At 37.7% G+C, this 12,128-nt stretch overlaps 1 long non-coding RNA gene across 1 annotated transcript in view; it reads left to right on the top strand.

Annotated features, from left to right (window-relative positions):
• The first annotated feature begins 866 nt into the window (after nucleotides 1–866).
• The window catches only part of LOC122701032, a 28,270-nt gene continuing 17,008 nt past the window's right edge, over nucleotides 867–12,128 (top strand). The window contains exons 1-2 of the long non-coding RNA XR_006342902.1: nucleotides 867–971; nucleotides 5,899–5,957. This is a non-coding gene — a long non-coding RNA (uncharacterized LOC122701032). The remainder of the gene's footprint in view (nucleotides 972–5,898; nucleotides 5,958–12,128) is intronic.

The raw sequence follows: 12,128 nt of genomic DNA, 5'->3' as shown, positions 1-12,128 counted from the left end.
TGGCTAATTTCATGGCTACAGTCATTGCCCACAGTGATTTGGCAACCCACGAAAATAAAATCTGTCATAGCATCAACTTCTTCCGCTTCTATTTGCCATGAAGCCATGGGACCAGATGCCATGACCTTAACTTTTGTAATGTTGAGTTTGCAGCTAGCTTTTTCACTCCCTTCTTTTACCCTCATCAAGAGGCTTTTTAGTTCTTCCTCACTTTCTGCCATTAGAGTGGTATCATCTGCATATCTGAGGTTGTTGACATTTTTCCCAGCAAACTTAACTCCAGACTGTGATTCATCCAGGCCAGCTTTTCACATGATGTACTCTGCATCATGTTAAATAAGCAAAGAAACAATATAGGACCTTGTACTCCTTTCACAATTTGGAACCAGACAACTCTTCCTTGTCCAGTCAAAACTGTTGCTTCTTGATTGTCATACAGGTTTCTCAGGAAACAGGTAAGGCCGTCTGTACTCCTATTACTTTAAGAATTTTCCACAGTTTGTTATGATCCACAACATCAAAGGCTTTAGTGTAGTCAATGAAACATGTTTTTTTGGAATTCTCTTGCTTTTTATTTGATCTAATGGATGTCGGCAATTTGATCCCTGGTTCTTCTGCCTTTTCTAAATACAATTGGTAAAGCTAGAAGTTCTCAGGTCACATACTGTTGAAGCCTAGTTGGAAAGATTTTGGGCATTACCTTGCTAGCATGTGAAATGAGCACAACTGTATGGTAGTTTGAACACTGTTTGGCATTGCCCTTTTTGGGATTGGAATGAAAACTGACCTTTTCCAGTCCTGTGGCCACTGCTGAAGTTTTTAAATTTGCTGGCATATTGAGCGAAGCACTTTAACAGCATCATCTTTTCAGATTTGAAATAGCTCAGCTGGGATTCCATCACCTCCACTTGTTTGCGATAATACTTCCTAAGGCCCAGTTGACTTCACATTCCAGGATGTCCGGCTCTAGTGTGTGATCACCCATCATAGTTATCTGTGTTATTAAGACCTTTTTTTTTTTTTTTTTTTGGTATATTTCTTCTGTTGTTAAAGTTTAAAATATTTACTCTCTGGTCCTTTACAAAAAAAAGTCAACCCATATTCTACAGTCAAAGTTTGCAAACGTGAAAGTGTGGGTCTTCTGGCCACAGGGAGCCTGAGGATAGAGGTATGGAGCCTGAGTAGTTCTCCCTTACTTACAAGGTCTCTGAGTCTGTCTGCAGAATCTGAGAACAATATTTAGTTTGAAAATTAGTGACTTAGATCTTTTAAGTGCCCACAAAAACTGGTTTTGATGCTCTGTTGACAACAATAAAAAAAGAGATGACAGTCATCAAACCCCACTGACACAGCAACATTTGGATGTAGCTAATGTTCAACAAATGCTATTAATTATATGCCAGCTGTATACTGGAGGAATGTTAACATAATCCTTTCTCTGGAGGTGGACATATTTTTTTTTTTCTTTTTTAAGGATTTGTACTACTTTTGTTGAACTTTTACATATGACAATTAAACATATAGTTTTGACAGGAAATTATCAAAGAAGAGATACTTTTTCATCTCTTGTTGTTCCTTTTAGCTTTAGCATATTTGTACTAAACATAGTATTTTTTAGAAATTCCCTGGTAAGAAGCTTTAAAACCTGTTGGTCTTTGGGGATTTGAGCTGCTCTGTATTACTTTCTTATAATTTACTTGATATTCTTATTATTGAAGTAAAAATGCTAAGTCATAAAATAGATACTTTGAATGATCTCTGTCCCTAGGTATTTCTGAATTTAAGTGGGTGTAGATTGGAGGAGAATAAAAAGAAAACACTCTGTAAATTGAATACAAGAATATATGCAAAGTTACAGGGAAACAGAAACAAAATTTTTTCTATTAAGACGTCTTTCTTCTGATATACAATGGGGTGATCTCTGACAAAAGGAGATGGATGTTTAAGTCCAAGCTCTCAACTGTATACCCATCTCCCAAACTGTCTGCTAACACCTCTACTCAAGAGTTTTAAACTCAGCAAATAGAAACCACATTTATCCAGTTGCTTAGGACAAAAAGTTTGGCAGCATCTTGAACTCTTTCCCTCACTTTCAACACCTAATTGATCTTCAGTCCTATCAGCTAAACTTCTGAACAATTCCCCACTGCTAGCTCTCTGCCCCACGCATTTCTGCGGTGCTAATTTCCAATTGCTTCCTTGTTTGCACACTTGCCCTCATATGATCTGCTTTATACAAAGCAGAGTAATTTTTAAAATACAAATTATACAGCCCACTCCACTCTTTAATACCTCTCCCCACCTTCGCTTTATTTTGGAATAAAATCCAAGCTCTTACTCTGACTTACAGAGCCGTGACTGAAGAGTCTTTGGCTCTTTCTATGACCTTGTCTCCTATGTCTTTTCCTTTTGCCCACAGAGATGCTGGTCCTCCTTCTCTTTTTGCAGGATAATTTGGTCATTTCTCCATCTCCATTCTTTCTTCCGGGGACGTGATTTCTCCCAAACCATGTTGTAAGTGTTCCTTCTAGAGGGTTTAAATGGCGATGGAGGAATTTTAACCTGAATCTTGCTGTGGAGGTAGCAATAAGTTTAGCATTCATACTATGCCATTGGCTTTCTATATATACTTTAAATATATCATTTTCTCAGAGATGTCTTCCTCTTCAGTCCCCCTTTCTTTACAGAATGTTTTATACTTTCTTAAGCATGCTCCATTGATGTGTAATGTTTATTCAATTATAAGCATTCTTTTCAGTAAATTTTGGCAAATATATACAAGCAGGTAAACAACTCTTCAGTCAAGATATAGAACAGTTCCATCACTCTTAAAACTCACTTTGGGGACCTTTGTTGCTAATAAACTACCTTTACCTTGAGCCCATGGTAGTCATTGGTCTGTCTTCAAATGTGATGTGTGTGAAAGTCGCTCAGTCATGTCCGACTCTTTGCGACCCCATGGAGAATTCTCCAGTCCAGAATACTGGCGTGAGTAGCCTTTCCCTTCTACAGGGGATCTTCCCAATACAGGGATTGAACCCAGGTTTCCCTCATTGCAGGCGGATTCTTTACCAGCTGAGCCACAAGGGAAGCCCAAATAAGTGAAATCAAACCGTATGCAGTCTTTTGTGTCTGTTCCCTTTCACATATGATTATTTTTTGCAGTCTCATTCATTTCATTGAATGAATTTGGAATCCATTTCCTTTTCTTGCTCCTTATCCACTGTATAAATGCACCACCAATTTTATTTTTATACATTCACCAGGAGAAGGACTTTGAGGTGTTTCCTGCTTTGTGCTATTATGACTTCAGCTGGAGTGAACGTTTTTTTTAAATGTTTATTTATTAGGTGTCAGTGGGTCTTAGTTGTAGAACCACAGTTCTTAGTTGTAACACGTAGGATCTTAGTTCCCTGATCAGGGATCAAACACACGTCCCCTGTGTTGGGAACAAGGAGTCTTAACCACTGGATCATCAGGGAAGTCCTGCTACAAATATCTGAGTCATTTTCATATGACAAAAGTCATCTCTAAAAGAGAAATTGCTGAGTTGTACAATGAAGTGTATATATAACCTTGAAAAAATCTTCCAAAGTGTTATATACAGTTGACTTCATGGTCAATTTTGTGCATTATATGTATGTATGGATCCATTTTTCCCATACAGGTGTAGAAATTCCATATATTAATATGAAAATATTGTCATTTTTCCATTGAATTACCCTAGTACTGTTGCAAAAAAAAAAATCATATATGTGAGAGGCTACACATGTAATGTTTAGGTTGATTTCTGAATTCTCTATTCTGTCCATTAATCTGTAAGTTTATCTTCACTTTATTAATGTACTTTAATAATAAGACTTAAAATTACATATTCTGAGTCATTAATTTAGTCATTTTCTAAAATTGTTTTGGCTGTTCTAGACCTGTTTTGGTTATTCTAGACCCTTTATACTTCCAAACAAATTTTTGAATCAGCTATTATTTTTCTTAGAGAATATGCTCTTGGGATTTTTGATCAAGATTTTACTAAACCTGTAACTCAAGTTGAATGAAATTTATATCTTAGCAATACTGAGCTTTCTGACTTGTGAACACAGTATATATCTTCATTTATAGGTTTTGAAACATCTATTAAAAGTTTCTATTAAAACTTCTTCTATTTTATTTCTTTGCTATTTAAAAAATTTCTTCTATTAAAACTTCTTTAAAATAATGCTATCATAGCTTTAAGTGTATAAGTCTTAAGAAAAATTTTCTTAAATCTATTCTTAAGAGTCTCGTATTTTGAAGCTATCCTAAATGGCGTTTTAAATTTTCAATCGGCATGTTTTGATTCTTAGTATAAATCTTTCCACCAGTTGTTATTTCTCTTTGATGTTCTTCAGTTGCTCAGTTGTGTCCGACTCTTTGCCACCCCAAGGACTGCAGCACACCAAGCTTCACTGTCCTTCACCATCTCCCAGAGCTTGTTCAAAGTCATGTCTATTGAGCTGGTGATGCCACCCAACCATCTCATTCTCTGTCAGCCCCTTCTCCTCCTGCCTTCAATGGTTCCCAGCAGCAGGACCTTTTTTTAATGAGTCAGCTCTTCACATCAGGTGATCAAAGTACTGAGCTTCAACTTCAGCATCAGTCCTTCCAATGAACACCCAGGACTGATCTCCTTTAGGATGGACTGGTTGGATCTCCTTGCAGTCCAAGGGACTCTCAAGAGTCTTCTCCAACACCACAGTTCAAAAGCATCAATTCTTCGGCTCTCAGCCTTCTTTATGGTCCAACTCTCACGTCCATACATGACTAATGGAAAAACCATAGCTTTGACCATATGAGCTATAGTTGGCGAAGTAATGTCTCTCCTTTTTAATATGCTATCTAGGTTTGTCAAAGCTTTTCTTTCAAGGAAAAAATGTTTTTTAATTTCATGGCTGCAGTTACCATCTGCAGTGGTTTTGGAGCCCAAGCAAATAAAGTCTACTACTGTTTCCATTTCTTTCCCATCTGTTTGACATGAAGTGAAGGGATCGGATGCCTTAGTTTTTTGAATGTTGAGTTTTAAGCCAGCTTTTTCACTCTCCTCTTTCACCTTCAACAAGAGGCTCTTTTGTTCCTCTTCACTTTCTGCCATAAGGGTGGTGACATCTGCATATCTGAGGTTGTTGATATTTCTCCTGGGAATCTGGATTCCAGCTCATACTTCATCTAGCCTGGCATTTCTCATGATGTATTTGCATATAAGTTAAATAAGCAGGGTGACAATACACAGCCTTGACATACTCTTTTCCCAATTTTGAACCAGTCCATTGTTCCATGTCCAGTTTAAATGTTTCATCTTGACCTGCATATAGATTTCACAAGAGGCAGGTCAGGTGGTCTGGTATCCCCATCTCTTGAAGAATTTTCCATGGTTTGTTGTGATATACACAGTCAATGACTTCAGCGTAGTCAATGAAGCAGAACTAGATGTTTTTCTGGAACTCTCTTGCTTTTACTATGATCCAACGGATGTTGGCAATTTGTTCTCTGGCCTTTTTCTGCCTTCTCTAAATCCATCTTGAACATCTGGGAGTTCTCAGTTATATGCACTGTAGAAGCCTAACTTGGAGAATTTTGAGCATTACTTTGTTAGCTTGTGAAAAAAGTACAATTGTGTGGTAGTTTGAACATTCTTTAGCATTGCCCTTCTTTGGGATTGGAGTGAAATGTGACCTTTTCCAGTCCTGTGGCCACTGGTGAGTTTTCCATATTTTCTGGCAGGCTGAATGCAGCACTTTCACAGCATCATCTTTCAGGATTTGAAATAGCTCAGCTGGAATTCCACCACCTCCACTAGCTTTGTTCATAGTGATGCTTCCTAAGGCCCACTTGACTTCACATTCCAGGATGTGTGACTCTAAGTGAGTGATCACACCATCATGGTTTTTTGGGTCATTAAGATCTTTTTTGTAAAGTTCTATGTAGTCTTGCCACCTCTTCTTAAGATCTTCTGCTTCTATTAAGTACACACTGTTTCTGTTCCTTATTGTGCCTGTCTTTGTATGAAATGTTCCCTTGGCATTTCTAATTTTCTTGAAAAAATCCCTAGTCTTTCCCATTCTATTGTTTTCCTCTATTTCTTTGCACTGATCACTTATGAAGGCTTTCTTATTTCTCCTTGCTATTCTTTGGAACTCTGCATTCAGATGGGTATATTATTCCTTTTCCTCACAGCCAGTCCCTCTCATCAGGACCATTCCACAAGCCTCTTATCCTCATCCATCAGTGGGCAGAAAGAATGAAAAACACAATCACAGGAAACTAACAAAGCTGATCACATGACCACAGCCTTGTCTAACTCATTGAAACTATGAGCCATACCTTGTAGGACCACCCAAGATGGACAGATCATGGAGAAGAGTTCTGACAAAACATGGTCCACTGGAGAAGGGAACGGCAAACAACTTCAGTGTTCTTGCCGTGAAAACTTTATGAACAGTATGAAAAGTCAGAAAGATATGACTTTGAGAGATGAACTCTCCGGGTCAGTAGGTGTCCAGTATGCTACTGGAGAAGAGTGGAGAAATACTGCAGAAAGAAGAAGAGGCTGAGCCAAAGCAGAAATAATGTCCAGTTATGTATGTGTCTGGTGGTGAAAGTAAAGTCCAATGCTGTGAAGAACAATATTGAATAGGAATCTGGAATGTTAGGTCCATGAATCAAGGTAAACTAGAAGTGATCAAACAGGAGATGGCAAAAGTAAACATCAATAGTTTAGGAATCAATGAACTAAAATGGACCAGAATGGGCAAATTGAATTCAGATGACCACTATAACTACTACTGTGGGCAAGAATCTCTTAAAAGAAATGGTGTAGCCCTCATTGTCAACGGAAGAGTCCTAAATGCAGAACTTGGGTGCATTAAAATGACAGAGTGGTCTAGGTGTATTTCCAATGTATACCATTCAATATCACAGTAATTCATGTCTAGGCCCCAACCACTAATGCCAAGGAAGTTGAAGTTGAACTTCTATGAAGTAGGTTCTATGAAGTTGAAGTAGGTTCTATGAAGGCCTGCAAGACTTTCTAGAACACGAACAAAACAAATAAACAAAAAACGGATGTCCTTTTTATCATAGGAGATTGGAATGCAAATGTAGGAAATCAAGAGATAACCTAGAGTAACAGGCGAGTTTGGTGTTTTGAATACACAATGAAGCAGGGTGAAGGCTAACAGAATCTTGCCAAGAGAACACACTGGTCATAGCAAACACCCTCTTCCAACAACAAAAGAGATGACTCTACACATGGACATCACCAGATAGTCAATACCAAAATCAGATTGATTATATTCTTTGCAGCCGAAGGTGGAGAAGCTCTATACAGTCAGTGAAAAACAAGACTGGGAGCTGACTGTGACTTAGATCATGAACTGCTGCTGCTGCTAAGTCGCTTCAGTCTCTGTGCGACCCCATGGACTGCAGCCCACCAGGCTCCTCCATCCATGGGATTTTCCAGGCAAGAGTACTGGAGTGGGTTGCCATTGTCTTCTCCGAGATCATGAACTGCTTATTGCAAAATTCAGACTTCATAGAAGAAAGTAGGGAAAACCACTAGGCCATTCATGTATGATCTAAATAAAATTCCTTACTATTATATAGTAGAGACATGACAGACAGACTCAAGGAATTAGATCTAACATAGTGCCTGAAGAACTATGGATGGAGGTGCCACCAGGGGATCCCACAACATTGTACAGAAGGTGGTTATTTCTCTGTTGGATTTTTAAAAACTTACTTACATTGCTTTTTTCCTGCTAAAAAGTAAGATTCTTTACAAGTGCCTATTCATCTTGATACACCACCTCTCCTGTCCCTTAAAATTACTGGAGCATTGAAATAATCTAAGTAAGTATTCATCAATGAATGAAAAGATAAAGGATTTATGAGGTATGTGTATATACATATACATACGCTCAGTCATTTCCATTCTGTTGTACTCTTTGCAACCCCATGGACTGTAGACTTTTAGGCTCCTCTGTCCATTGGATTCTCCAGGCAAGAATACTGGAGTGGGTTGCCATGCCCTCCACCAGGGGATCTTCCCGACCCAGGGATATTTAGCCATTTGTGACAACATGGATGGACCTTGAGAGTATTATGCCTAGTGAAATAAGTCAAACGGAAAAAGACAAATTCCACATACCATATGATCTCTCCTATATGTGGCAGGTCAAAAACAAAGAAACAAAACAAATAAAAACATTCTCAAAGATACAGAGAACACATTGCTTGTTGCCAGAAGGGGGATACGGGGTGAGAATAATTGGCAAATTTTATTTATTTATTTTTAGTTTAAACCAATTGGATATTTTTTAAAAGTACTAGTGCACATTAATTTCTCAGTAATTATTCCTCAATGAATATATCTGTGACACTGAGAAAGTTTAATTTCTCTATGTTCCCTTGTATATAGATACTGAAATATTTATATGTATAAGTACATCTACATTACTTTTTAATATAATTTAATATTATTTAATTTATTTTTAATTGGACGATAATTTCTTTACAACATTATGCAGACTTCTGCCATACAACGTGAGTCTGTACACATGCGTTGTAAGTATACATGCGTCCCTCGTCTCTTGAACCTCCTCCCACCCACCACCCCACCCCACCCTCTAGGTTTTCACAGAGCACCAGATTGGGCTCCCTGTGTCAGGGAGCAACTTTCCAACCTGTCTCTCTTTTGCGTGTGGTGTGATTAATTCTTGATCAGTTGTTTCATTGTTTGCAATTATTTTCTCCCATTCTGAGGGTTGTCTTTTTATCTTGTTCATAGTTTTCCTTTCTATGCAAAAGCTTTTAAGTTTAATTAGGTCCAACTTGTTTATTTTTGCTTTTATTTTCATTACTCTAGGAAGTCAGTCAAAGAGGATATTGCTCTGATTTATGTCAAAGAATGTTATGCCTATGTTTTCCTCTAAGAGTTTTACAGCTTCTAGGCTTAAATTTAGGTCTTTAATCCATTTTGAGTTTACTTCTGTGTATGGTGTTAGGAAGTGTTCTAATTTCATGTGTCTACACATAGCTGTCCAGTTTTCCCAGTACCACTTATTGAAGAGACTGTCTTTTCTTCATTGTATATTCTTGCCTCCGTTGTCAAAGATGAGGTACCCATAGGTGCATGGATTTATATCTGGACTTTCTGTCTGGTTTTATTGATCTATATTTCTGTTTTTATTCCAGTACCATAATGTTTTGATTATTGTAGCTTTGTAGTATGTGCTGGAGTCAGGAAGGTTTGTTCCTCCAGCTCCATTCTTCTTTCTTAAAATTGCTTTGGCTATTTGGTGTCTTTTGTGTTTCATGCAAATTGTGAAATTTTTTGTTCTAGTGCTGTGAGAAATGCCATTGGTAGTTTGATAGGAATTGCACTGATCTGTAGATTCTATATATTATAAACTATAAGACAATAGTACTTACCCTCCCTGAGATTTATAATTATTAAATCATAACATTTTATAAAAACTTTAACCAGCCTAATAGATAATAACTATTCTCCATTTCATAATATTTTTCTATAAAGAAAGACACATCAATATTGCCATGATTGGCTGGCTAATAGATAGAACAGATTTGTTTTACTTTAGTCCTTTCTCCAAGGAAATGTTGTCTACATAACATTGCTCTCTATTACATTAGTTCTCAGCTAAACTAGGTTCCATAAATTAAATGAGAGAATGACATATGAAAAAACGTTCTGAAATTGCTCCTTGAAAATTTTAGAACTTTTAGAGTATCAATTCACTCAATCACTAGTATCTACCTCCAGTCCTTGTCTTAAATATATAAAAAGAAAAAAAACTATTTTCAAGTATTTTTTCATTGTAGTTGTGGGACTGATTTTCTGGGGCTCTTGGTCTTAAAATCAATGTCTTACTAATTTTTCATTTTGTAAAGATGACTCATCTCTTTAAAAAAATCATTTGACTTAGTAATTTCAGAAAGATAGGTCTTGGACAGCTCTGGCTGCTCTTCTCAGTGATTAAGATACATCTAGTAATCGTTCTGCAACTACCCTGTTCTCAGGTTTAATGATTCTCCTTTTAGTGTAGGAGGTGGGTGGAGGGTGGGCTTACATTGACACGAATATAAAAGCAGATCCTTATATGTTTACTTTACTTAGCTTTTAGCAAGACTTGAACTTCATGAGTTATTAAAAGTGGCTGGGGTTTAATTGCATTTAGAAAACTCTCAAACAAAACTGTAAAACTGTCTCTACTCTTGGGAGCAGTGACGCTAACAGTCTTATTACTCAGCCATGCCCTGTGTAAATGTCAAACAATCAGATATCTCAACTGTAAGACACAGGACCAGATTTCATTTTCTTGTTCTTCATAATACAGTGTTATGAACATTCTGAGCCCTTTGTTCCTTTGGTTTTGTCTCCAGACTGCTGGATTTGGGGGGAGATTATGTTAATGGTCCAAGTTACTGATCCGTTTTACTTTCTTTCCAGTAAGTCTGGTGAATGACTCTCAAGTGGAATGGCACGCAGCCAGGTTCCACACACCCCAGCATGAACCAGCACAAATGCCATTGTCTGGTATTTCTTTTTATGTCACTTTGCCTTTTACTAGTAAAACTATGTTTTGTTTTTGCCAGTACAACACATATTCTAGGAATTCCTCCTTCCTCTTTAGCTCTAAGCAATACTCTTGACTCTTACCTCAATTCATTCATACCTCTCCAAATATCAGACCTTATATATTCTCATCACATTTCCCCAATAACACCCTGTCTTTGACACTGGTGAATCATTATTCACCAGTTGCTGTGGTCAGCATGATCTCATAAATACTCTTTTTTTCAGTGCCTAGTATTATATCATCACTATGTTAAATGCTGTGGCAAAAAAGTTCAACTAAGAACTTCTTCCGTGAAGAAGCGGATATTGAAGTTGATGGCAGGTTATGTCAATATAAAGGAGGAGGGATAATGTGGAGCTCACATTAGACTAACCTATGAAGCTCTAAAATTCTCCACACCAAGTTTTCATCCCAGACCAAGTGAACAAAAGTCTCTGAGGGAAAATAGAGGTATGAGAAAATGTCTCACTATCCAGATAACTACAATTTACGGTCAAGACTTAGGACCACTGAGGGTCAGGCATATGAGGTGGCATAAGATTTGATGAAGCCTTTGCCTTTGAGCTAAGACATGAGGAAGTGATGGGAGCTATCTAGGCCACAGGGTGGTCATGGGACATAGGATGTCTGGTCCAGACATAGAAAATACTGAGAGAGGCATGATCCACAAACCCAGCACCTTATCTTAAATTTGAATTTTTTTTTTTAATAAATGAGGTTTGCAAATAATGTATGTGCTATTTGCTTGGTATTTTTGCAGCATGGGTCTCTAGATATTAGTAAACAGAAAGGTAAGAGCTATTTAAATGATATGGTATAGTAAGCAATAGATACTATGAAAATTCCACTTAGTGCACAGACTTGAACACACTAAAACTATTTCTTAAAAATAGTTTGAGATTATTGAAACTAGGGCTATGAAACAGTTCTTGTTGTTGTTCAGTCACTCAGTCCTGTATGACTCTTTGCAACCCCAAGGACGGCAGCATGCCAGGCTTCCCTGTTCATCATAACTCCAGGAGCTTGCTCAAACTCATGTCAGTTGAATGGGTGATCCATCCAACCATCTCATCCTCTGTTATCACCTTCTCCTCCTGTCTTCAATCTTTCTCAGCATCAGGGTCTTTTCCAATGAGTTGACTCTTCGTATCAGGTGACCAAAGAATTGGAGCTTCAGCTTTAGCATCAGTCCTTCCAACGAACATTCAGGACTGACTTCCTTTAGGATTGACTGGTTTCATCTCCTTGTAGTCCAAGGGACTCTCAAGGGTCTCCTTGAATACCACAATTTCAAAAACATCAGTTCTTCGGTGCTCAGCCTTCTTTATGGTCCAACTCTCACATTCATACACGACTACCAGAAAAACCATAGCTTTGACTAGACGAACCTTTGTCAGCAATGTCTCTGCTTTTTAATATGCTGTCTAGGTTTTCCTCTAAGGAGCAAGTGTCTTTTAATTTCATGGCTACAGTCATCTGCAGTTATTTTGGAGCCCA

Source organism: Cervus elaphus, chromosome 9 (genome assembly GCF_910594005.1).
Source record: "Cervus elaphus chromosome 9, mCerEla1.1, whole genome shotgun sequence".
Lineage (NCBI taxonomy): Eukaryota > Metazoa > Chordata > Mammalia > Artiodactyla > Cervidae > Cervus > Cervus elaphus.
Note: the sequence above shows the minus strand (reverse complement) of the source record. Positions and strands in the feature narration are given on the sequence as shown.